General features: G+C 44.9%; 1 protein-coding gene across 28 annotated transcripts in view; it reads right to left on the bottom strand.

Moving 5' to 3' along the window:
- Positions 1-25,006, bottom strand: part of SGMS1 (sphingomyelin synthase 1) — a 323,691-nt gene that overhangs the window by 289,950 nt on the left and 8,735 nt on the right. For 3 of the 28 annotated variants that reach the window (XM_070363734.1, XM_070363722.1, XM_070363733.1), the window contains exon 2: positions 11,039-11,188. The exons of 23 other annotated variants lie outside the window; for them this stretch is intronic. The gene's annotated coding sequence lies outside the window, so the exon portion shown is untranslated. Of the gene's footprint in view, positions 1-11,038; positions 11,189-17,374; positions 17,556-25,006 lie in introns of those variants that run through there. 2 more of the 28 variants (XM_070363723.1, XM_070363730.1) reach the window with 2 other exon arrangements.

Below are 25,006 nucleotides of genomic sequence, written 5' to 3'. Positions count from 1 at the left end.
CTGCCTCCTCACTCACTAGCCTGATTAAAAACTGAGAGAACCTCCCAAGCAGCCACCTCTCCTGTGGGTTGGAATACCTGTTCACAGGGATGTTGAGGCTCACAAAAAAGATAGGATGTGACTTAACACCCCACAGACAAGAGCACTTGGAGCCCAGGGATACTGACCAAGAAGAGCAACACTAAACCAAGGGAAAAAACATGATGTACCTTTGGAAGCAACAACTTTACTCACAGATTTGGGGGAAGGAAGGATAAGCACATGAATCTGTGATACTAACACTATTATGAAATACATACGCATCATGAAGTTAAATGCAATCGTTGCATAAATTTTTAAGCTAAAACACCTACCCTTACTTGCCTAGTTCATTTCTAGTTACACCCTGGCATGTGGAGGAAGGGAGTGAGGGCTGCAATCTCTCTCTTTCCTTAAAGATGGCCTTGGGAGAAAGTGTCAAGCTGGCGGGCATTTTAATATCACAGTACACCCAGAAAACTCCTAATGGTCTCTGTTTCAGAGTATTCTCTTCAAACTCAGGAGTCCCAGATCTCTGCCAGATCTAGGTACATGTGGGATGAAGTCTGCTGCTGCTGCTGCTGCTGCTGCTGCTGCTACTGCTAAGTCGCTTCAGTCGTGTCCGACTCTGTGCGACCCAGGCACAGAGACGGCAGCCCACCAGGCACCCCCGTCCCTGGGATTCTCCAGGCAAGAACACTGGAGTGGGTTGCCATTTCCTTCTCCAATGGGATGAAGTCTAGATACATACAATCCCATCTATACCACACATCCTGGTATGTTACGAAAGATCCTCTTTGCTCTGCTCTGCACCCTCCATTCTCTCCACCAGAGATAACCCACTAGCCTGAATTCTGACTTACTTCTTTGTTCCTCTTATGGTTTTATCACATCTGTATGTTCAATATATTGTTGTGTTCTGTCTGGTTTTAATTAAGTGTTTATACAAAGGAAACCAGGACTGTATTCAGACTCGTCTCTTGAGATTTTGATTTTGAAATTCATCCCTCCTGACTCATGTGACTGTAGCTGATTTTTCACCACCATATTGTTCTCACTGTGTGACTTTACCCACAATTTACCGCTCTGTTCTACTGCTGAGGATCATCTGGGGATTGTTCGGTTTTTCGCTATTAAGAATAATGCTGCCATTTAGATTCTAGTGCTCGTCCCCTGGTGCACACAGCAAGAGTTTCTCCAGGGCGTATCCCTAGAAGAAGAAAGCAGGGCTTGGGATCACATACGTTCAGCTTCTCCGAAATGCCAGATCGTTTTCCAAAGTAGCTGCCACAATTGACTATTTAGCCACCCTTCCCGTCTCTCTCCAAATAAGAGGCTTGCTTGTTTTGCTAATCACCAGCAAAGCTTTCCACCAACAAAAGGGAAAGCTTTTCCTATTTGCAGCATCGCCGCTACAAATAAACAGTACTCCAAAGTAGTGACCCAGACAGCTGGAACATATTAGTCACAGGACAGACTTCGGAATAATGATGCAGACCCAGCCGGCACCACACACTGCCCATGGGTATCAGTCAAACAGGATTTCTAGAACTATGTTTAATTCAGAGGTTGTCTTCTTCCTGGTGGACTCACAGCTACGGTCCTCGCCTACTACTGTCAACTTGAAGGGGAAAAAAAATGAACTCGCATGCAATCCAGCCAAATTCAAGTTTGAATCTGGGGAGTCAAATCATTTCAAAGAAACAGTGTGTTGCTGTTGCTCTTTTTTAATACAGAGTTGCCTGTGTTTTTATATAGTCACCTAAAAACTCTTAGGTATTCTCTAGACAAAAAGACATTCTATTTAGGTTTAGTTATTTCAATGTCTTAGGTGGAGATAGTAATTTTGTGACAATTTAATCTGTATTTCCAGTAAAATCATAGTATCAAACATTTCTGTTACCATTAAATAGAAAAAATGAGAAATTCTTTCAATCTGGGCAGGAAGAAGAGAAGAAAGTGAAGTTACTCAGTCGTGTCCGACTCTGCGACCCCATGGACTGTAGCCCACCAGGCTCCTCGGTCCATGGGATTTTCCAGACATGAATACTGGAGTGGGTTGCCAGGACAGAAGAAAGGTTACTATAAATTTCAAGGAGGCTCTTATCATGTCACTGAAAGAAACAATGGTGTTAGTGACCAAAATGGGGTTGTTTCAACTCAACCTCTTGGCAGGTGTTGTCTCTTTACAATCACTTCTCCCTGTGAGGTAGCAACTACCGCTACACCCGTCTCACAGACGGCAGAAACCGAGGCATAGACAGCAATTAGGCTGTGCACAGCACACCGCTGATAAGTGGTAGAACAAGGATTTGAACCGGGTTTACCCCAGAATCCACGTTCTAACCACTACTCTCAGCAGCTTTTTCAGCCTCCTAAGACTAGCTAGAAGGCCCTGCCTGCCATGGTGACAATAGCTACCAGTTACAAAGCATCAGCAACGTGCCAAGCACTTGCTAAGTGCTCTGTTGTGTTATTTCTATCCCCACATCTCCACCGGCCCGTATTACTCCTATTTTACAGCTGAAGAAATCGATGCTCTAGGAGTTTACATAACCTGGCCAAAGACACACAGGCAACAAAGACCGTGGTTGAGACACCACTTGATCCTTGTCTCTGACTTAAAGTTCATATTCTTTCTACTGTGGACTTTCTGGACAAAATAAAAGCACCTGACCCCAGGGCTTGGGGGAGACAATTGTTGACCATGGGTCTTGGGAACAGCTCCCATGAAGGAAACAGATGCCACAGAGGGAGAAGATGTGCCAGTGTTCTTGGCACTCGGCAGGCAGCAGCTGTCATGGCTCCACGACAGGCACTGAGGCAGAGTGGTCTCCAGCAGGAGCAGTGAGCATGGTCAAAGATCCAGCGGTCACAGGGTGCAAGTCAAATGGCCACTGCACACAACGTTTCCATCTGTAAAATGGGGCTAACTTTTATTTCAAAGGGTTACTGTGAAGATTTGGGGGCTCCAAAAATCACTGCAGGTGGTGACTGCAGCCAGGAAATTAAAAGACTCTTGCTCCTTGGAAGAAAGGTTATGACCAACGTAGACAGCATATTAAAAAGCAGAGACATTACTTTGCCAACAAAGGTCTGTCTAGTCAAGGCTAGTCAAGGAAATCAGTCCTGAATATTCATTGGAAGGACTGATGTTGAAGCTGAAACTGCAGTACTTTGGCCACTTTGTAGTGAGTCACTACACAGAGCAACATATTTCTTAAAATCAAAAGGCTCATTCTTGTGTTGGTTCTAATATTTGATCCAGAGTGGAGGAGGAGACCTGCTAAGGGGCAATTTTCCAAAGGAAGGTAGCCAGCAAAGGGCAGAAACAGCCTCAGTACAGTATGAAGTGTTTGAAGAGAATAATAGAAGCAGCCACTGCCAATGTTTTCTCAATATATACCATGGACGACCTTCTACGTTCTTCTTTAAAACCTTTGCTCATGGGGACTTCCCTAGTGGTCTGTGGCTAAAACTCCCAATGCAGGGGGGCCTGCGTTCAATCCCTGGTCAGGAAACTATAACAGATCTCCCATACCACAGCTAGAGATCCCACCCACCACAGTGAAGATCGAGGATCCCACACGCTGCAGCTAAGACCCGGAGCAGCCAAAGAAAGAAAGAAAGAAAGAAATTTTTTTGACGTAATTTTTTTTTATAAAGTGGTTTTTCTTTTTCCTTTTTAAATGTTTACTCATTTCTTTAGGCTGCCCTGGGTCTTCACTGTGCAGGCTTTCCCTAGCTGTGCCAGGCGGGGGCTGCTCTCTGGTTGCAGCACACAGGCTTCTCGTTGCAGCCGCTTCTCTTGTTGTGAAGCAGGGGCTATAGAGCGCCAGCTCAGTAGCTGTGGCGCGAGGGCTTAGCTGCCCCGTGGCATGTGGGATCTTCCCAGACCAGGGATCAAACCAGTGTCTCCTTCATTGCAAGGCAGATTCTTGACCACTTGAGCTCCAGGGCAACCCTAAAAAAATAATCTAAAAAAAAAAAAAAAGAAAGAAAGAAAACCTTTGCTCAATATCCCTGAGAGAAAATACTGTGATATAGATCCCTATTAAACAGATAAGAAAAGTGACTCAGAGGTGAAATGACTTGCCCAAAGTCACTGAACTTGTCAGTGAGTATAATAATGGCTCATAGCATACATACAGTAGGCATTCAATAAATATCTGTTGAACATGGGCTCTTCAACATAAAAACAGAAGACAACCACTCACCTCACAAGGGTTTTATAAGCGTAAAATGAGATTACGTATACAAAGTTCCCAGCTCAGGCCTTGACCTTGGAGTGTACTGTGCGCCTGGGCAACAATGCTGACATAGAAAGTCAGGCACGATAACCGATGGAATAGGGATATGATACGATGTGGGTCAAACAGACATCATAAAGGACGAAAGATGCACAGATATACCTAACAGGCAAATCTGTACAGCAAATGCACGCATGAAAAGATGCTCAACATAATTCATCACGAAAGAAATGCAAATTAAAATCACAATATCATTACACATCTATCAAAATAGCTAAATTTTAAAATCTGGCAATATAAAATGCTGACAAAAACTCAGAGCAACTAGGATTCTCACACATTGCTGGTATGATGAGTGAACACCGAACTGTGGTATATCCATATTGTGGAATTCCACTTAACAATAAAAAGGGGCAGATTATTGATATACACAGCAACATGCATAAATCCCAAAGGCATTATGCTAAGTGAAAGGAGCAAGTCTCAAAGGGATAGACTACACAGTCCCACTTACATGACTTTCTGGAAAAGGCCAAATTAGGGTGGCAGAGAACAGATCAGTGTTGCCAGGGGGAGGAGGAAGGTCTAACTACAAAGAGGCGAGCAGCACCAGGGGGTGTGAGAGGTGCTGGGTTATTCTCTACTCCATTTATATGCATGTGTTAAAACTCACAGAACCACATGCTCCAAAAAAGAGAATTTCACTATTGGTAAACTTTTTTTCATTATTAAAGGATGAAATTGTTACAACAGAAATTCTTACCAATAAGAAAGAATTGGTAAGTCCTGGTGAATGGATACTTGACATTTGGTTTGTGGTGATGGAGGGGACACATGAAAGCCAAGTAGCTCTGAAGTTCCTTGCAGAGGGAACAGTGATGGTTCAGGAGACCATGAAGAGTCAACGTGTGAGGAGGGATCAACACAGAAGCTCTGAGGGCTTCTAGCCTTGCTCTCACCTTGGTTCTAGCCTGATTTCACTAACTGATGACTGTGAAATTACACAAGCCACATCTCCTCCCTGAGCCTTTTAATTCTAGCATGAGACAACAAGGCAAATGATCTTAAAGGTTCATTCCACCACAAACACTGCAAAGTCAGTTTGTTTTTAAGCTTCCGAGTCTGGGAAGTCAGCAGGAAAAATAAGTAAAAATACCCAGATACAGAAAAGTGGCTATGCACCCACACAGACACCATCAGGGGCCAAAACAATGAGAAAATCACAGATGAGTGTGGACGGCGGAGTGATGGTGGTAGAAGCAACCAATAGCAGGCGAGAGACCGCATAGCAGAAGAAGGAGAAGAGAGGTTGCATGCGGGTGGAATGTAGGGGGAGCTGGAACAACTCAGTGACCAAATGCTGAAAGAGTTGAGGAGAATGAGGAATGACAAGACAACCAAACTAGACAGATTTGTCAGAGATCAACAGAGTGAGTGTTCAACCCCCTGTCCCCCAACAAAGTAAAAGACCCCCACACAAGGCTCGCTGCTTGTCTGAATTTATCTTGTGTCCTAACTGTTCTACCCTTGCATTTTCGATCTCATTCTACCTTCATCTTTGCTGTCAGACGCCCAAAGCTTAATTTAAACATGTAGGTGTGGTTCCTCTGCAATAGCCCACTTCAGAGGCTGCAATTTTCAAAATTTAGATATTCCTAGAAATCGACAATGTGACTGTTGAATGCTAGCAAGCCATTTTCTTGTGCCGCATAAGTTTATGCAACGACTCCAGAATTTCAAAACAGGAAAATGAAAAAATCATTTTTAAAGGATTTAGTAGAATGTCAAGAGTACACCTTAAAAACGACTAAGATTTTATTGTTGTCACTTTATTGGCTTGTGAAGCAGGAAAATTGTTTGAATTCAATCATATTCCCAAACTGACCAAATGAAACGAGGCAACTTCTTCATTTCTGCCCAGAACAGGCCTCAGAACCCTACCTCTTCAGCCAATCTTCCTTTTTAATGATTGTAGGTGAAAAGAGAAGGCGATGGCACCCCACTCCAGTACTCTTGCCTGGAAAATCCCGTGGACGGAGGAGCCTGGTGAGCTGCAGTCCATGGGATCGCGAAGAGTTGGACACGACTAAGTGACTTCACTTTAACTTTTCATTTTCTTGCATTGGAGAAGGGAATGGCAACCCACTCCAGTGTTCTTGCCTGGAGAATCCCAGGGATGGGGAAGCCTGGTGGGCTGCCGTCTATGGGGTCGCACAGAGTCGGACACGACTGAAGCGACTTAGCAGCAGCAGCAGCAGGTGAAAACATCAATCTGATACAACCCAGTTCTACCAGTTATAAAAAAGGAGAAAGAGCAAACGACTTCAGCTCAAAATCTGGTCTCTTCCACCACTAGACTGAAGTTCGCTCAATCATATCCGACTCTGAGATCTCATGAGGCCCACCAGGCTTCTCTGCCCGTGGAATGCTCCAGGCAAGAATAGTGGAATGGGTAGCCGTTCCCTTCTCCAGGGCACCTTCCTGACCCAGCGATCAAACCTGGGTCTCCCACACTGCAGGCGGATTCTTTACCATTTGACCACTGGGGAAGCCCTTCCACCACTAACGACTCACTAACTTTGGGCACATTCTTCACTCCTTATCTCCCTCTCTGCATCTACAAAGAAGGGGTCGTCATCATTGCGTGCTCCATACAGTAATCAGGCTACAGCCCCTCGCACCGGATGAGATCATGTCTGCAGAGGCACTTAAGGAGAACACAAATAAAAAAACAAGCATGAGGTGTCATTACTGTCATCCTGTACGGGGTGGGGTGGGAGGGCAGGTGAGTGTATTTCACACACAGTCACATCCCAACTGCCTCTTTCAAGTCAACCATATGCTTCTCCCCCGTCACAGCTGGCTGTTGAGCAGATGCTGGAATGGATACAGGCAGAAAGGTGGGGAGGAAGAATGTTTCGGTTACCCAGCTTCAGTCCTCCTGGTTTGAGGAAGATAAAAAAGTAATTTCTTATCCATGTATATTTCACTAATCTTTTTTGAGAACCATCAATGTGTCAGACACCAGGCTAGGTACAAAGAAGCATGAGTTTTTTTTGTTTTTTGTTTTTTAACAAAACAGGCTGTGCTCTCAAGCGTGTTCACTCTGGAAACAGCTAAGTAGCCCATCACAACCCAGTGTGCTTGGTGGCATAATGGAGGCAGGCGTAGGGGAAACCCCAGCCCGGACCACAGAGTGGGTTAGGAGGGTGGTGAGTCAAGTCTTGAAACATGAGAACAAATGAGATGAGTCAAGCAGGGGAAAGGCATTCTAAGTGGGCAGAAGGTGTGGAAGCAGGACCCATGCAGGAAGGGAAAGAGTACCTGAGAGGATGACAAGGGGCCATCAGTGGAGACTCACGCTCAGGCTTTCTCCTGATGGCACTGGGAAGCATGGACATATTTAAGCAGGACTCACATGGTGACCCTTGCAGCTGAGGAAAAGGACTGTGACAACATTTGGGAGAATGGAACGAAGGCAGGGCAGGAGGTGGAGCGCTGTACGTACAGAAATCCAGGCAAGCAGCAATGAGGCCTTGGGAATACAGATGAACACAAGAGATGGTAAGGAGGTGGAGGGACCTTGCTCTGGGGCTGGAGAGACGGGGGTAACAGGGCAGGAATTCTTGATGCCTCCCTGGTTCTGTCTTAACGACTTGGAAGAGGATGGTCTTCTCACAAGACCCTCGAGAAGTACAGCCATGGCGGGCACGGCGAGTTCACTTGTGCTGTGTCATTATACATGCCTTCACGTGTCTGAGGTCATCCTGTACATTTGTGACCAACCGAAAAGTCACACTCTTCAACATCTACCTGCCTACTGTGAATTCCCACAGGTAAGATGGAGTGTCTAGGCAAGATGGAAGGTCTGGGCAAGAACTCAGTTCAGTACTCTTACCTTCACTAGCCAAAATAGGAACGGCCCTCACATCGGACTTGACGCTCAGAGAGGTTACGTGGCTTACCTCAGGCCACACAGTTAGCAAAAGAGGGAACTTCACTTTAATCCTGGATCGTATGCTTCCAGAAAGTCAGTTTTTCACCTAGAATACTACACTGCCTCATTAAGGGCCTAGTCATATGACTCACATGTAGTAAGAGCCCAGGAGTCTTGTTCCGCGGCCACGTTACTCTTCTTTGCCACTGCCTTCCAATAACAGAGTCCAGGCCTGAACTACCTCCTTCCAGTCCCTGGAAACACTGTTCCCACTGCTGAGCTCAGGCTCAACTGTCCTGTCAGCCTACAGAGTCCAGGCCCATCCATGCTCATTAAAGTTCATTCCAACAGTTACTTCCGATAACCAGCTACTCTGTGGCTCTGCAAACGCAGGGAGAATGTACTGATTTCTATAGGAGCTATTTCTGAATTCATCTGTCCTATCTTACATCATGGCACTGAAATCCTCAAGGGTGGTCCTGATTTTACACATATTTGTATCACTGGCTAAACCCAGCATGATATTTCTCCTCCTCCTTGCTCTCCTACCAGTGTTACCTCTGGGAAGAAGAGAGGGCCAGGCCCTGGAGAAGGACGCACAGAGCTTATCTGGAGCCTGTCGCTCACCTAGCACTGTCTTAGGCACCAGACAGCAAGGTCTCTGAACTTATAGTCCAGTGGAGATAGGATATTTAAACTAATAATAATAATAACATATGTACACCAAAACACATCAAACAAACACCCAACAAAATTGAGGGTTCATTATATTATTCTGTTTTCTAGTTGTTCAAAATATTTTCATAATAAAAATATTTAAAATGAGGAAAAAATAAGTGAAAAGCCTCTACTCCCTGGGGAAGGAACTAGCTAGTCAGACTGATTCATTTACAAAGGTTCTATACAGAGAAAATCTTACTGTAACGTTTTTAACACCATATTTCACAGGCGGGGGAAAGAAGCAATCAGGGGAAAGAAAGAAATGCACACACGTAGATGATATAAATTTAATCCAACAATAAAATGAGGTTCTCAAGTCACTCTAGACTTTCCTCATTTCTACCTCCATACCCTCAAAAATGGTAAATGATAAAAGAAAATAACAGAAAACTATAATCACTTTCTAGTACATTTTGGCCTCAGGAGAGGAAGTGCTATTATCAATCACTACCATTTACTCTACATCCTCGATGTGCTGGGCGTTTAGACACGACCCCATCGTGACTCTGTGAGATGAGCCTTATTGCCCCCATTTTACAGATGTGACAATTAAGATTCAAATAATTCAAGCCATTAGATCAACATCCTGCTGTCAGGGATGGCAGAGCAGGCACCCAAACCCATCTCTGCCAAGACTCAAAAGCCCTGATTTTACCTTCATTACACCGTGCTGTGTGCCTTCCAATAGTCGATACTCCCTTTCATTTTTTGTAAACATCTGGGCTCCACAAATGAGTGAATCTGATAAAGAAAATCTCCACCAGGCAGTTTAGTAAATTAAAAAAAAAAAAATCCAAGAAACTATAGTCTTCAAGTATACAGTGTCAGAAATAGTACCTCCAAATGTTAACTCAAAGTAATAAGCAAAATTGAGTGGTAAAGAACTCAACTGTACAATCCTCTACAGTCATAAAAGAAATACCGTGTAACTATTTTAAACAGCCATAACATCTGAAGGGATCTTAAAGATGCAACTGGCAACAAATCAATGAGAGGAAAAAAATGAATTCTTAAAGTCACTTTCTAATACTATCTATCTTTAAACATTTCTTACTGTGGACAGTGTACAAAACTCACCCTCTACATGTCAACAGAGGAATAAGACAAACCAGAGCCTTTGTGAGCAGGCTGAGATTTTATTATTTACTGAATTCTCAAAAATTAGGAAGAGCATTAAATTTGAAATACAGACCGCTGCTTATTCCAGTAGTAGTAGCATTAACAAGTCTGGAAATGAAATACAAATTAGAAAATGGAACGATCAAATTTAATCTATATATCAATAAATTTACTCCTAAAATAGAGACCTAGGTACAAACAGGTCTGCACTTTCTCCGCCACTTCTTCCCACACAGTCTGGGTATCAGGACCTAAACTACTCTGACCACATGTCCCAAACTATAAGGAACGAGAGCTCCTTCTACCAGGTGGACCCCAACCTCCTCCATCCCACCTCTGAGAAAGGGAAGTGGCCCCTTGCAGGAATCTGCATAGGCCAAGCTGCTGAGCAAGGAGACTTGAGGGTTGTACCTCAGGAAACATGCACACGTACATACAAATCAGGTAGAGGAAATAGGGAAGGAGTCAGAGAAGGAACAATTGGGAAGATCAGAGAACAGGAATACATGGAGTCCCCAAGAACCAAAGAAGGAAAAGGAAACGAGAGAAAGGAGCTCCCTGACAGTCAAGAAGGAAGATAAAGAAGCTTTTGCCTAGATACCCGACACACTGCCAGGTAAGTGAGCCACACTCAAAATGTTAATGATACAAAAAGACCCCAATTATCTTTTTTTCCTAAAGACACATCCCTAATTATATCTTGTATTTTGAATCAAAAAATTGATTCAGACAGTATTACAATTATTCTTTGAAGTAGAATATTTGACTGATGGTCAAAAGAGACCATCAGTCTCTTTTGCATATAAAAATTATACGACTGAGGATTAAACATGTATGTTATTTTGTTCCAGAGATCACCTATTAAAATCGAGGACCTTTTAAAATCTATTCCACAACTCTACAAACCTATACACATATGTGTCACTAAAAAGACCAGGAGAAATGACAACAATTAATTGAACAAAAAGAAAGAGCATGCAGTAAGGAAACAGACCTTTAGTATAAAACTATAATTCACAATGCTAGGACTTCGCCGGTGGCCCAGTGGCTAAGACTCTATACTCCCAATGCAGGCGACCTGGGTTTGATCGCTGGTCAGGGAACTAGATCCCACGAGGCACAGGTAAGAGTTCCCATGTCACGACTAAAAAAAAAAAAAAAAAAATCTTGAGTGCCACAAGTAAGGCCCAGTACAGCCAAAGAAATAAAACAAAATAAATATATATTTTTAATCCACAATGCTACCAGTAAACTCATGGACAGGGTTCAGATACATCCTTTGTCTTGAGAAAACATGAGCAGCTTAAGCAAACAGACTTGACTGGCCTCATTTAAACCGTGGTTAATTACAGTTAACTGTTATCTACCCTGCAAAGTACAAAACATTTCACTTCTTTTTCCACAAAACAGGAAACAAACCTCAATTTCCCACTTCTCCAGAAATTATCGCAGATGTCACTGAAGGATGACCAGACACCACTAAGCCAGGGGCCCACTGAATGGAGTCAGGGGAGAGTCTGCTGCCCTATATTCTCCAGCAGACCTCCCCTACCACACTGATTTGAAAAATATGTAAGTTTAAATTTAGAGGGCTTGTGGGATACACAGAGCCTGCAGCCCAGACCCTGAGCTCCCCTCCAGACAGAGAGACAGGCTCACTGAAGAGCAAACCCCTTACATAAACCCTATCTATATATCCAGAAAGGGTTCAAATGAGACTTTTAGCAGCTAAGACTGAGCTGAGGAAGCAGGGCTACTGCCAGATTTTTCCTTCTTGAGGTACTGACAGGCAAAGCTAGCAAGGCAAAAGGTATGAAAACATCAGGCTGTTTTCCAAGAACCCTGACAGGCCTCATTCAAGGCTGCTGCCAAGTCCGCTGACGAGACCGCTCACAACTCCTATGAAACTGCTCTCTTGACCTCAAGCAAACACTAAAGCTTTCAGCTGAACGCTGTTGAAAGTACTTGGGTGTTTTTCATGTCTGTGAGGTAGGCATTTCCTGGACCAAACTTGGACGTGGTAGCCCTCTAATAAAACTGATCACAAAATGGCACAGATTTTTCTTTTTTTAAAGTCTATTTAAAGATGATTCACTCCAAGAAATTCACAGCAGCAGCATTATTCACACTAAAAGGTAGAAACAACGTCCCAGAAGCAATCCCAGCGTCCACCAACAAACAGAAAAGTACGGTGTCTACATACAATAGAATATTATTAAGCCTTAAAAAGAAAGTAAATTCTCATATATGCTATAGTATGGGTGAATCCTGAAAACATGCTACATGAAATAAGCCATATATAAGGACAAATACTGTATTATTTCATTTATATGAGGTACCTAGAATAGTCAAATTCATAGAGCAAGTAGAATAGCCAGAGGATAGAGGGGGGAGGGAATGGAACGTTATTATTTAATGGGCACAAAGTTTCAGCTTGGGATGATGGAAACATTCTGAAGACAGATGGTAGTATTGGTTGTATGTAAGTGTGAATATCCTTAATGCCACTGAATTGTACACTCAAAAATGGTTAAAATGGTAAATTTTAAGTTATGTATATTTTACCATAATTAGAATAATAAATAAAAGATGTTTGTACTTTCTAAAAGCAAACTATAGATTTGCTTAGTCACATCTTAGAAATATATTTTAGACCTATACAAATACAATACATATACATATATTTCTGTTTGAGGATCCAATGCAATTGTCTCCAGTAACCATTCTTGGCTGAAGTCCCATCTTTGATTTTAACATAGAAGGCCAAAGAGCAGAAGGCTTTCTTCAAATGTCATTCCTAGCATTCGTGAGCAGACATGTGATCAGTGACTGCTTCACCACTCAGGTTACACATCAGCATGGCAGTATCAGCAACATGAACAAGGCACAGCCTTCAGACAGTTCCTGTTAACATCCAAAGACTCATTTCCAAATGCTGGGGAGCATTCCAGAAGCATACCTCAGAAGAAAACACTCCTCCACCCAAAGGCAAACCATGTGACGCCCAAGGGATTCTGTCATGTACTTACACAAGATGTTCAAAGACGGGATGGGAAGGCTGGTTATTACATATTTGAAAAGGCTGTTTGCATAAAAGGAAATTCTAACACTGCACTTTGCAGATAACAGCATTGACACAGGACACTTACTAACAATATCAAAAAGCCCGCTTGCTGACAACCCAGGGTTGCTTGTAGGCAAAGTAGTCGATTGTTGGGAACTGAGCTGCCTTGAAGGAGCAAACATTTCTCACATATTACCTCCGTAAAGATTCTTTTGTCATTCTTCCCCAGGGGAGATGCTGAAATTGGTGTGCAGGTAGTGAAAGCTGAGATGCAGATGGAGATTTGGAAAACAGCTTTGTTATCTTAAAAGCCAATTACACTGCCCCACTGCCACACTTCCAGAGCCCAGGCTTAGGGACGCGCTATTCTCTCAGCTGGCTGTGGGAAGCGGCAATCACAGGCCAAAATATCAAAGGAAAATGTGTATAAGATTTTATTTCTGCTTCTGAGATCATCTAGACATATTCTCCTCTGCATACCACACTAAGCCAGGGTGAGGGATAACTTCAAAGGAAACTGTAATATCACCAAGGAAATCTTTATGTCCAGGAGTTAAAGAGGAAATGCCAGTCATTGCTCAAAAGTTCAGTAAGCTGGATACAAACTACCCCTTACAGCATCTTAGATGGACAGCTAGCCAAAATAATAAAAAACAATTCAAAAACCAAACCAAATAAATAAAATAAATGAATAAAAGCCTTGCTCCTACCTCCTCCACCTCAGCTGAAAGTCAACACCTACCCAGGTTCAAAAATGTTCACAACACTGATCATACATGCTGAAAAATGAAGTTCTTGTGGCCTGATGTCAAACTCTGTTATAATTTTTCATATTAGCATTGTTAATAACATTTATAAAATTTCAGATTTATATTCCATATCTCAGAAGTCAATTTTAGAAACAGTGATATTTAGATTTTAACATTTCCATCCTTGGGCATTTGGTGAAAATGTTTATTCAATGTGCACATCTAGTATTTACAGAAAAAACAGAAGGGAAACACATCCAAACAACAGTATTAATAGTTATCTCTGGGTAGTGGGATTATGAAGGATATTCTTTCTGCTTATATATTTTCTAAATGAAAGAGGAGCAAAAGGAGTCAGAGAGAAAGGGAAGGAACAGGCTAAGATGGGGAGAGGAGGAGGAGGAGGAGAAGGTGAAAAAGTTTTTCTAAAAAGAGAAGCCAAACTTAGGTTAAAAGGCAAATAAGTGCTGAGCAGCCTTGAACAGCCAGCACAGGCTGCCCCCTGCCTCCAGCAGTTACCTTCACATGGACTCTGACAGTAGCTGTGACCCTAGTACTCTTGCCTGGAAAATCCCATGGACGGAGGAGCCTGGTGGGCTGCAGTCCACGGGGTCACTAAGAGTCGGACAGGACTGAGCAACTTCACTTTCGCTTTCACTTCCATGCATTGGAGAAGGAAATGGCAACCCACCCCAGCGTTCTTGCCTGGAGAATCCCAGGGACAGGAAGCCTGATGGGCTGCCGTCTATGGGGTCGCACAGAGTTGGACACGAGTGAAGCGACTTAGCAGCAGCAGCAGCAGCAGCAGGGATCCTGCCCTCAAAGCCACCCTTCCCAGGGATTGCCTTCCTGAACATTTTAGCCCAAACTGTTAAGAGTCCCTGTGACCACATTTTCGTCACACAGGCCCCACCTCACTCTGACTCAGGCCCTGGCTTGCTGTCGTCTATGGTGTTTGCCACCATGTGGAGGAACGCTTCATTCTTAGAAATCATCTAGTTTCAATCCCTTCCTGGAGCCTGGCGAAGCCTGGACTGGACCCTATGCGTCCTGACTCCCTGCTGGGCATCTTATCCACTCACGTGCGTGGTCGTCAGGCCCATCTCGACTGCTCTGTCTGGAGAGGGACCCCTGACAGCAGAGACCCACATACCTTCCTGTGTGGATCCCAGGAGCTGGCCTGCTCGCACACGGTAGAAGCTCCCAGGGTTTGGCCAAGAATGCAGCCCTTTCACATGCTCACCAAATGACAGTCTGACTGGGTCTCAATACTGGGACAGGCAGCCACACTACCAGATTCAGTGATTCAATTCCTCTTCCTCAAGAAATCTGCTGCCCGTTTGTCTTTGAAGGAATCTAGCTTTCTTGAAGCTTTGTGGGGCCACCAATTTGAAATGCAGGCTGGTGTTGGGCACAGACCTGCTTGGAAGAGCTGTCCCTGGGTGACTGGGAGCAGCCACACTGCTGCCTCGTCGAAAAGATGCCCATCTGGGCGTCAGGATGCACGGATTCCAGTCCAGGCTTCGCCAGGCTCCAAGAAGGGATTGAAATTATTTGATTTCTAAGAATGAAGCACTCCTCCACGTAGTGGCAAAAACACCACAGATGACAGCAAGTCAGGGGACCAAGTCAGAATGAGGTGGGGCCCACGAGAGGAGACAGTGAACAAGAGGCGATTCCAGGTGACTGCTGACTGCGCTTGTGACAACTCGAGCCCTGAGAACAGAAGCCAGAAGGGAGAGCAGGAATGTGCCCCATTCCCCGTATGACGGTGGCTTCACCACCCTCTCACCCGCAGAGCCTCACACTGCAGTGGCGAAGGGAAGATGGTTTAACACGAAGGCGTTATCAGTAACATATCTCAGTGACTGACCTCAAGCTCACCAGAAAATCAGTGATTTCAGGTCAAGGATGTAGCCAGTAACAGGTATAACAGACAAAATCTGACTTCACAGGTGGTTGATCGTGTCTGTTAAGGAGTCACTGTTTTTATAGTCCTCTTATGAGCATTTATAAAACTTAATGAGAGAGTCGATACGGCTTGACTATTTTGCTAGGATACTGTACGCTAGTCAAAGAGCAGGAACCATATCTGCCTAGTTTATCCCTGTGTCACCAGCACCCGGCAGGGCTCCTGGCGCATAGGAGGCTCCCAACCAGTGTTTTCTGAAGAGTGTATTTCTCACGAATGCTGTATAGAACTCTTTATACATAACAATGTGTTTTGGAAAACTTTCTACAAATATTCCTCTGGTAATCTTCTTTTTAAGGGTTGCCCAGTATTCCATTATTTGGATATGTGTCATTTGCTTAACCAACCCCAAACTGTTGTATACTAGCTTTTCAACTTTTCACTATGACAAACATCTCTGTGATAAATAATGGTCTTAATTATTTCTTAAAATAAACCCCTAGAGTAGAATTGCTGAATCAAATAACAGTATTAATGCCTTTCCTCTTAAAGTTACCCTCATCTTGAGCACCAACTGTCATGAACTCTATTATTTGGGTAAACTACTGTGGAAGTCTCAAGCAGAGGAGTCCCCTAAGACAGGAGACTTTGACATCAACAGCCAAAGTCCTACACTGTCCTCTCTAGACCTGTGTACCCATCAGACCCAGAAATCTGAGAAGCAGTATCTGCTCAAGTGGTCTGCTCTCCTCCCGAGGCTCAGCCTTCTCCTGCTCCGTGGAGGACAAAAGCACATTGCAGCATCACACACGCTTCCCCTCCTCCTCTCCCAGTGAGTTGGCTGGTCTTCCACCATGCTAGCTTCATCTTGTGCTTCTTTTTTCCCAGAGGAATAACTGAATGTGTTCCCACCATAAGACATAGCAATGTCAAGTCCCAGATAACTGTGCTGAGGCTCTCAGCCTGTGTCTGCCTCCCCGCTTTAGGCAAATCACATCTCATTAGTTCCTCTAAAAGGGGGACAGACGGCAATAAGGAGAAGCCCTCAACGGCCCAATTCTATCTTTTCATCCACTTTCATAAAAATAAACCTTTCAGAGCTCTTCCCGGTGGATTTAATGAAAGCTTTAGACACTCTCGCCAGAAAAATGCACACCCAGAATGACAAACCGGATTTAAGTGGCTTCCTGAAATTCACCTATGGACCCCGATAAGAACCCCCGAACCACTGATTGGGTCTTCAAACCCATGGCCAAAAGGAGGCCTGAGATATTCCTGGGGTGTTCATGCGACCCTATCTCTGTCTCTAAAATCAGAGGGAGGGGAAAGTCCACCATGTCCAGGGCCCCTTGGAAACCTGGAAGTCAGCTCAGCACAACTGCTGCTAACTCTCCAGGGCCTTTCAAAGGAACTCAGGTGTCACTGCACAAAGCGTGGCAGTGCAGCAGATGCCGACGACCCACCCTCTGAGGGGCACAGAGCCCTTCCACGGCACAGGAAGGCTTTGACTCCCGACCTGCTGCCAGGCCTCACACTTGCTACCTTGACCGTGGTGTTCACCCTGTCACCAAGAACACTCCACGCACACGGAGACTTTGTTCACACCTGTATCCTCAGCCCCGTCCAAGCCGGAGATGCTGGTCCCAGTGAGTCTGAAGGCCTATACCAGAGACCGAAGCTGCCACGGAGGCTCCCACGGAGGGCAGCGACATGCATGGGCCATTCTGTGCACCTGGGACCTTCGGGTGAGGAGACTGAGGTCAAACACGGGGAACGGGCACAGGCTCTGGGATAAGACGAGGAAGAAAAACAAGGGATCGGATGTCAGACCGCAAGGTAAAAAAAATCCCAGCAGCTCACGGCCACTGAGCTGGGGACAGATGGACAGTCCCAGGGCACCAGCTCTCAGTCTCCCTCCTGGACCCCCTAGTCAAGTGAATGGTCAACCGTAACCCTCTGCCACCACCTCCGTCACCTCACAGCCAGGAAGCAGCCCCCCACAGCCTCCTGCGTGCCCCAAGGGCCTCAGGTGACAACACTGTGACGCAGTGCTTAATACTGCCATTTCCCACAGGAGAAGGTCCATGCCTCAAAAGGACAGCACCTGTCCCCTCTTGCCCTCTCTTGGTCTCAGGTGACCGCAGCAGCCTGTCTCAGGCTAGAGGCCACGGATTTTCTCTCAGGACAAAATGTTTCTCTCAGGATACCGAGCAGGCCGGCCAGAGGCTCTCCTCTCCTCTTCCACTCACCGAGCCTGCCCATCCCTCCTGGTTTCCCTCAGAGCAATAGACTCTGCCCTTCTGGCCTCAAGCCCCCTTTTCAGACTAAGTCGCTTCAGTCGTGTCCGACTCTGTGCGACCCCACAGACGGCTTTTCAGACTGGCCTCAGGCAAACCCTCAGCCTGTGTTTGCCGGGAGGGTAAAAGCACCTCTCCCCTCCAGCTGCTTTTTCTCTCCCCTTTTTGATCCTCTGGCCTCTGCTACTGTCCCCTGCAGCTGGAAGGGGGAGCCCTTCGGCCAACCCTCCCCTCCTCCTCAGGGGACAGTCTTTGTGACTCTCTCTCCACCTCTCAGCTCCTGGGACTTTTTCCTTCCACCCCCAAACGTCACTTGACCTGTGACCCTTGGAAGTTCCATTCCTAACCTGAGTATCATCCAACCAGCCCCGCCCACCCCACCCCCATCAGCTTAGCTGAAGAGCACCCCCCACCCTCACCCCATAACCTGAGATTAAAGGTAACATCTCATAGGCTTTGTCCTCAGGTAACATTTGTTATAACATCCTTTGCGGATTCACACAGCGGGCCCGTGAGTCAAGCACTGAACGCTGCACATTTTGCATCTTTAGCTCAGACAGCCTGCCACAAGGGACATGGATCACAAGCTGTAAAACACGATAGTGGAGAATCAACCGCTTACTGCTGTTTCTATAAAGTGGTTTGGATACACAACTAACAGGATCCGGGAAGGCCGTTCTGAAATAACTTTTTTTATTAAAAGAATAATAAACGGCTGATGAAAGGGACTTCGCCAGTCACTCTTTCAGGTGTCCCCCAGTGACAGGACTCACGGATGTGGGGACCAGGCGACTAGGAGTCAGCTAATCCAAGCTCTCCACTTACAGATAAGGAAGCTGAGGCCCAAGTTCACCAAGTCATAGCCCGGCTGGCAGGGTATTTGTAAAGGCATTAAGGAGAGGAGGGGGAGGGAGAAGGGAGGACAAGGAAAGTGAGAAGTGCAAACCACCGAAAACAGAACTGAAACTGGAATTTAGCACTTTGCCAGAAATTAAGGGCAAACAGAACCTTGCTTTTAATAAAGAATCTTCCTTTTAAAAGCTGATATACCTTAAAGATAGAAAGCCATTCATCTTCTGCAGGTTTTATGTTCCTAGAAAATAGCTAAAAATTAGCCACAGTTGTCAGTCAACTGGCACGCACCCCCTGACCTCCTGAGTGGCTCAGAAGGGCACTCCCAGCTCCGGATTCTTACAGCGTCTGTGGGCCCTCTGCAGTCAAAATCCCCTCGCTTAAAATGGAAACCACAAAAACAAAAGGAAACAAAACCAAAATATGCCAGATCTAGTTCCATCTGTGCTACCCTATGGTATCAGCGTCTCACGTGCTCTGGCACGTGGGGAACCAGGAGTGGGCCACCTCCCTGTCCAGCTCCCCTGGCCCACCCCAGGGGGCTTGGTGTGCAGCTGCCATACTGTGCCCACCACTTGGTGGTGGCTTTACCTGCAGATGTGCCTGTCTCCCCCACGAGCCCCTTGGGAACCCAGACCCTGTCTCACGCATTTCTGCATCTCAAGGCCCCACAGGGGTCTGGCCCATAGCTGACCCCCAGCACACGTTCACCCTCCACTGCTGTAAAGCCCAGGTTGAGAACACGTGGCCTGTCTGGCCGCCCCAGTCTCCCCTGGCCCTCTCCCATCCTCTCTGCCCTGCCACATCACCTCACCAAGCAAACCAGCTAATCCCAGCTGCTGGGGCCACAGGAGAGCCCCGACAACGAGCACAGGGAAAACTCTGGAACGTTTCCTCCCAGTTTACCTGCACGATCTTCTCTGAGGTGATCCTAAGTCACCATCTCCTAAAAAACCTTTCAATCTGAAAATGTTCTGATTCCTCAGTTTCACGTGTAACACTGCTGAGATGAGGGAAATGCCGTCTTTTTTAATCGCAAAACAGAAAACTTCGCCTGGAGTAACAGTGGATCATGCATTTGGTGAGGGCTTTCCATGTGCGAGCTAAATGTGGACACAATGTGGCTATTTTACCTCACAACTGGAGACAGGCACAGCCCTTCTCTTTAAGTGCTTTCCTACAAACAGGTAATTTTCTACTACAATTAGTCCCGTCAAATAAGACAATCTTCTGTCTCTCTACTATCAGGCTATGCATCGTCATACATTTTTAATTTCTCCACGTGTAAAGTTTCCCAAACGGGTAAAATGATGGACACCAAGCCTTTTTGTGCGTATGGAAGGGAGTGGGGAGGGTGGAAAATAACAAAATAAAAACAAATCAGGCATCTTCCTAGGATGAAATGCACCAGATGGCACTTCATGCTTCTAATATTAAGCCTTAACTTGCATTTCCAAATTTTCTCTCCACCCTGGGTCCTCATCCATCTAACCCATATCAGAAAACACTGGCAAGGACAGAAAGCATTTTCTCCACTGCCCTGGCCTGGCTCAGACATCCCTCTGCTGGCCTAGATAAACTGGACCACGTGAGTTCAGTTTTTATTTCATGAGGTGGACAGTATTTAAAATTTCTGAATCGGCAATCGTCTCACCTGACTGTAAGTAGAAGTAAGAGCAGCTGACTTCACTTACGTGAGTATTGATTATGGAAGTGGTTCTCAGAGTGGTCCCAGGCCAGTAGCACCAGCATGATCCGGGAACATGTTAGACATGTAAACCATCAGGTCCCAGCCCAAGCTATCGACACTTGCCTCCAAAACTCTGGTGGAAGTGGACCCAGCACAAGCGCTTTAACAAGCCTCCAGGTGATTCTAATATGTGCTGAAATCTGAGAACCATCAATGTAGGCTGATAAACCTCCAAGGTCACGGGATTGCCCTGCTAGGCTAACGTGTGTTTCCCAATTCTATGTAATTATAATGGCGCCATACCAACAGCACTTACCCTGGTAAGTGCTGCCAACTGGCAAAGGCCTCAAACACTAAACTTCCTCAGGGCCCTCCTACTTAGTTGGGCAAATTACTTGTACTCCACACTCATGTCTAAAAGGGGATAATAATAACAGCCATCTTACAGGACGGTCACAAGAGTCCAGGGCTTACATAGGGTCTGGCACACAGTTAATCTTCAACAAGTATGAACCCCTGTAATTACTACACCTTTGCTAAAAGGTTTAATCAAAATAGGAATACAGCAAAATAAAACCTGCTTCCAGCATGCTAATGTGAAACAGGAAAAGATGAACATCGCATCTCCTTATAGGACATCAACTACACCCCAGCGACTCAGTGAGTGAGAGACTAACATCACCCTGAACTCTCACCTTTTTCCAATGGACTTTCCTTCAAAACTACCCTTCTAACTTCCTCCTTTTTTCTCTATAAAATAGCATTCCTCTCCTTTACCTGTTGGACTTGCCTATGATTTTTGCCATGGCTTGCTTGTCCTGAACTGCAAGTCTCTGCTATTCCCAAGGGACTTCCCTGGTGGCTCAGACGGTATAGAATCTATCTGCCTGCAATGCAGGAGGCCCAGGTTCAATCACCTGCCTGAGGACATTCAGGACCAAGAGACAGCACCTGAGAGACAGTGCCTGGCTTCACAGTCTATCATGCATTTACTTGCTCAGCCTACAACGTAAGTTCCCACTATATGCCCGGCAATCTGCAGGGGGGAAAAAAAAAATTCTCTCTACAGGACTGTGCCTCCAGCAGTCTTTCTGGACATCCAACAACTCTGGAGCATAAGGCCTCACACACCTCAAGGGAGACACGAGAGGAAGACAATGAATATTAGCAACAGTAGTCGTAAGAACAGCATTTATACTGTGATGACCTTCTGCCAGGAACTAAGCACCTGACAAAGGTTTACTTACGGTCCTCAACCTCTGAGGTACCTGCTGTTATGAGACCCACCAGTGAGGGTTAGGGAAACTGAGGCATGGAAGGCCTGCATAGCTTGCCTAAGGTTCCACAGCTCCTAGATAGTAAGGCCAAGACTTAAGCCCAGGAACAGTGCTCTTAACCTCTATATTAAATGACAGAGAGCTATTAGTTACCTAGGCAATACTAGTCACTTATCACTGATTCCAAAGCAATGACTTTTAAGTCAAAATTCAGGCACAAAATCTACTGTCATATCGTTCAATACCAGGCTCCCGAAATCTTGGACAGAAATGCTAATTACACTTTGTTTCTCAGGCCCCTTCACTACCCTGTAATCTAATTCTACTCAAGTCAAGTCAAAACTCTTCCAGACTGGACAGCTACATGCAAAAGAATGAAATTAGAACATACACTGAAGTTATATACAAAAGTAACCTCAAAATGAACTTAAGACCTAAATGTAAATAAAACTCCTAGAGGGGAACATAGACAGAACACTCTTTCACATAAATCACAGCAATATCCATTTTTGGATCTGTCTCCTAGAATAATAGAAATAAAAACAAAAATAAACAACTGGAATTTAATTAAATTTATAAGCTTTTGCACAGCAAAGGAAACCATAAACAAAATGAAAAGACAACATACAGGTTGCTGCTGCTGTTGCTAAGTCGCTTCAGTCGTGTCCGACTCTGTGCGACCCCATAGACGGCAGCCCACCAAGCTCCCCCGTCCCTGGGATTCTCTAGGCAAGAACACTGGAGTGGGTTGCCATTTCCTTCCCCAATGCATGAAAGTGAAAAAATAAAGTGAAGTCGCTCAGTTGTGTCCGACTCCTAGCGACCCCATGGACTGTAGCCCACCAGGCTCCTCCGTCCATGGGATTTTCCAGGCAAGAGTACTGGAGTGGGTTGCCATTGCCTTCTCTGAACCTACAAGCTAGGAGAAAAATATTTGCAAACAATGTTACCGACAAGGGCTTAATTTCCAAAATATACAAACAGCTCATACAGCTTAATAGCAAAAAAAAAAAAAAACTCCCTATCAAAACAGGCAGAAGACCTAAATAAACATTTCTCCAAAGAAGAGATATAGATGGCCAACAGGCATGTGAAAAGATGCTCAACATTGCTAACTATTAAAGCAATGAAAATCAAAACTACAATAAGGTATCACCTCACACCAATCATTAAAAAGTCTACAGGTAACAGATGCTGGAGAGGGTGCAGAAAAAAGGAATCCTCCTACACTGCTGGTGGGAATGTAAATTGATACAGCGACTATGGACTACAGTATGGAGATTCCTTAAGAAAGTAAAAACAGAGTTATTATATGATCCTGAGATCCTAATCCTGAGCAAATATCTGGCATATCCTGGACATACATATATATCATATATATCTAATTTGAAAAGATATATGCACTCCAATGTTCATCATAGCACTATTTACAACAGCCAAGATATGGAAGCAAGCTAAATGTTCACTGAGAGGTAAGTGGATAAAGAAGATGTGGTGTGTACATATATACACCATATATATATATACACATACATATATATAAAGTCAGCCGTAAAAAAGAATGAAATAATGCCATTTGCAGCAACATGGAGGACATAGGGACTTCCCCAGTGGCTCAGCAGTAAAGAATCCACCTGCAATGCAGGAGACCCGGGTTTGATCCCTGGGTCAGGAAGGTCCCCAGAAGGAGGGCATGGCAACCCATTCCGGTACTCTTGCTTAGAGAATTCCATGGACAGAGGAGCCTGCCAGGCTATAATCCATGGAGTCGCAAAGAGTCGGGCATGATGAAGCAACTGAGCACACACACACACACACACAGATGGACCTAGACATGTTGTGAGCTAAGTCAGATATTTGTCTTATGTGAGGTAAGACAAATATCATGTAACATCAATTACATGTGGAATCTGAAAAAATGACACAAAAGAACTTACTTACAAAACAGAAATAGACTCACAGATATAGATACAAACGCATGGTTACCAGAGGGGGTAGCAGGAGGGGGACGGGTGGGGAGGTGGGTGACAAATTAGGAGTTTGGGATTAACATACACACATTACTATATATAAAGTAGGTAAACAAAGATGTTCTGTTTAGCACAGAAAGCTATATATAGTATAACAACATATAATGGAAAAGAATCTGAAAAAGAATACATGTATGTGTATGTGTAAAATTTAATCTCTTTGCTGTACACTTGAAACTAACACAACATTGTAAATTAACTATACTTAAATTTAAAAGACTCTTGCTCTTTGGAAGAAAAGTTATGACCAACCTGCTGCTGCTGCTGCTAAGTCGCTTCAGTCGTGTTCGACTCTGTGCAACCCCACAGACGGCAGCCCAGCAGGCTCCTCTGTCCCTGGGATTCTCCAAGCAAGAATACTGGAGTGGGTTGCCATTTCCTTCTCCAATGCATGAAAGTGAAAATGAAAGTGAAGTCACTCAGTCGTGCCTGACTCTTAGCGACCCCATGGACTGCAGCCTACCAGGCTGCTCCATCCATGGGATTTTCCAGGCCAACCTAGACAGCATATTAAAAAGCAGAGACATTACTTTGCCAACAAAGGTCCATCTAGTCAAGGCTATGGTTTTTCCAGTAGTCATGTATGGATGTGAGAGTTGGACTATAAAGAAAGCTGAGCACAAAACAATTGATGCTTTTGAACTGTGGTGTTGGAGAAGACTCTTGAAAAGAGTCCTTTGGACTGCAAGGAGATCCAACCAGTCCAACCTAAAGGAGATCAGTCCTGGGTGTTCATTGAAGGGACTGATGTTGAAGCTGAAACTCCAATACTTTGGCCAGCTGATGCGAAGAGCTGATTCATTTGAAAAGACCCTGATGCTGGGAAAGATTGAGGGCAGGAGGAGAAGGGGACGACAGAGGATGAGATGGTTGGATGGCACCACCAACTCAATGGACATGGGTTTGGGTAGACTCTAGGAGTTGGTGATGGACAGGGAGGCCTGGCATGCTGTGGTTCATGGGGTTGCAAAGAGTCGGACACGACTGAGCAACTAAACTGAACTGAACCGAAATTTTAAAAATTAATAAAAAACCACTCCTCACCGAGCAGCATTTCTCCCTACTCCTTACTCCCCTGGCACCATACCACT

Source organism: Bos mutus, chromosome 26 (assembly GCF_027580195.1).
Source record: "Bos mutus isolate GX-2022 chromosome 26, NWIPB_WYAK_1.1, whole genome shotgun sequence".
In the NCBI taxonomy this organism is placed as follows: Eukaryota; Metazoa; Chordata; class Mammalia; order Artiodactyla; family Bovidae; genus Bos; species Bos mutus.
The sequence above is the reverse complement of the archived record's forward strand: the minus strand, read 5'-3'. Positions and strand labels throughout refer to the sequence as shown.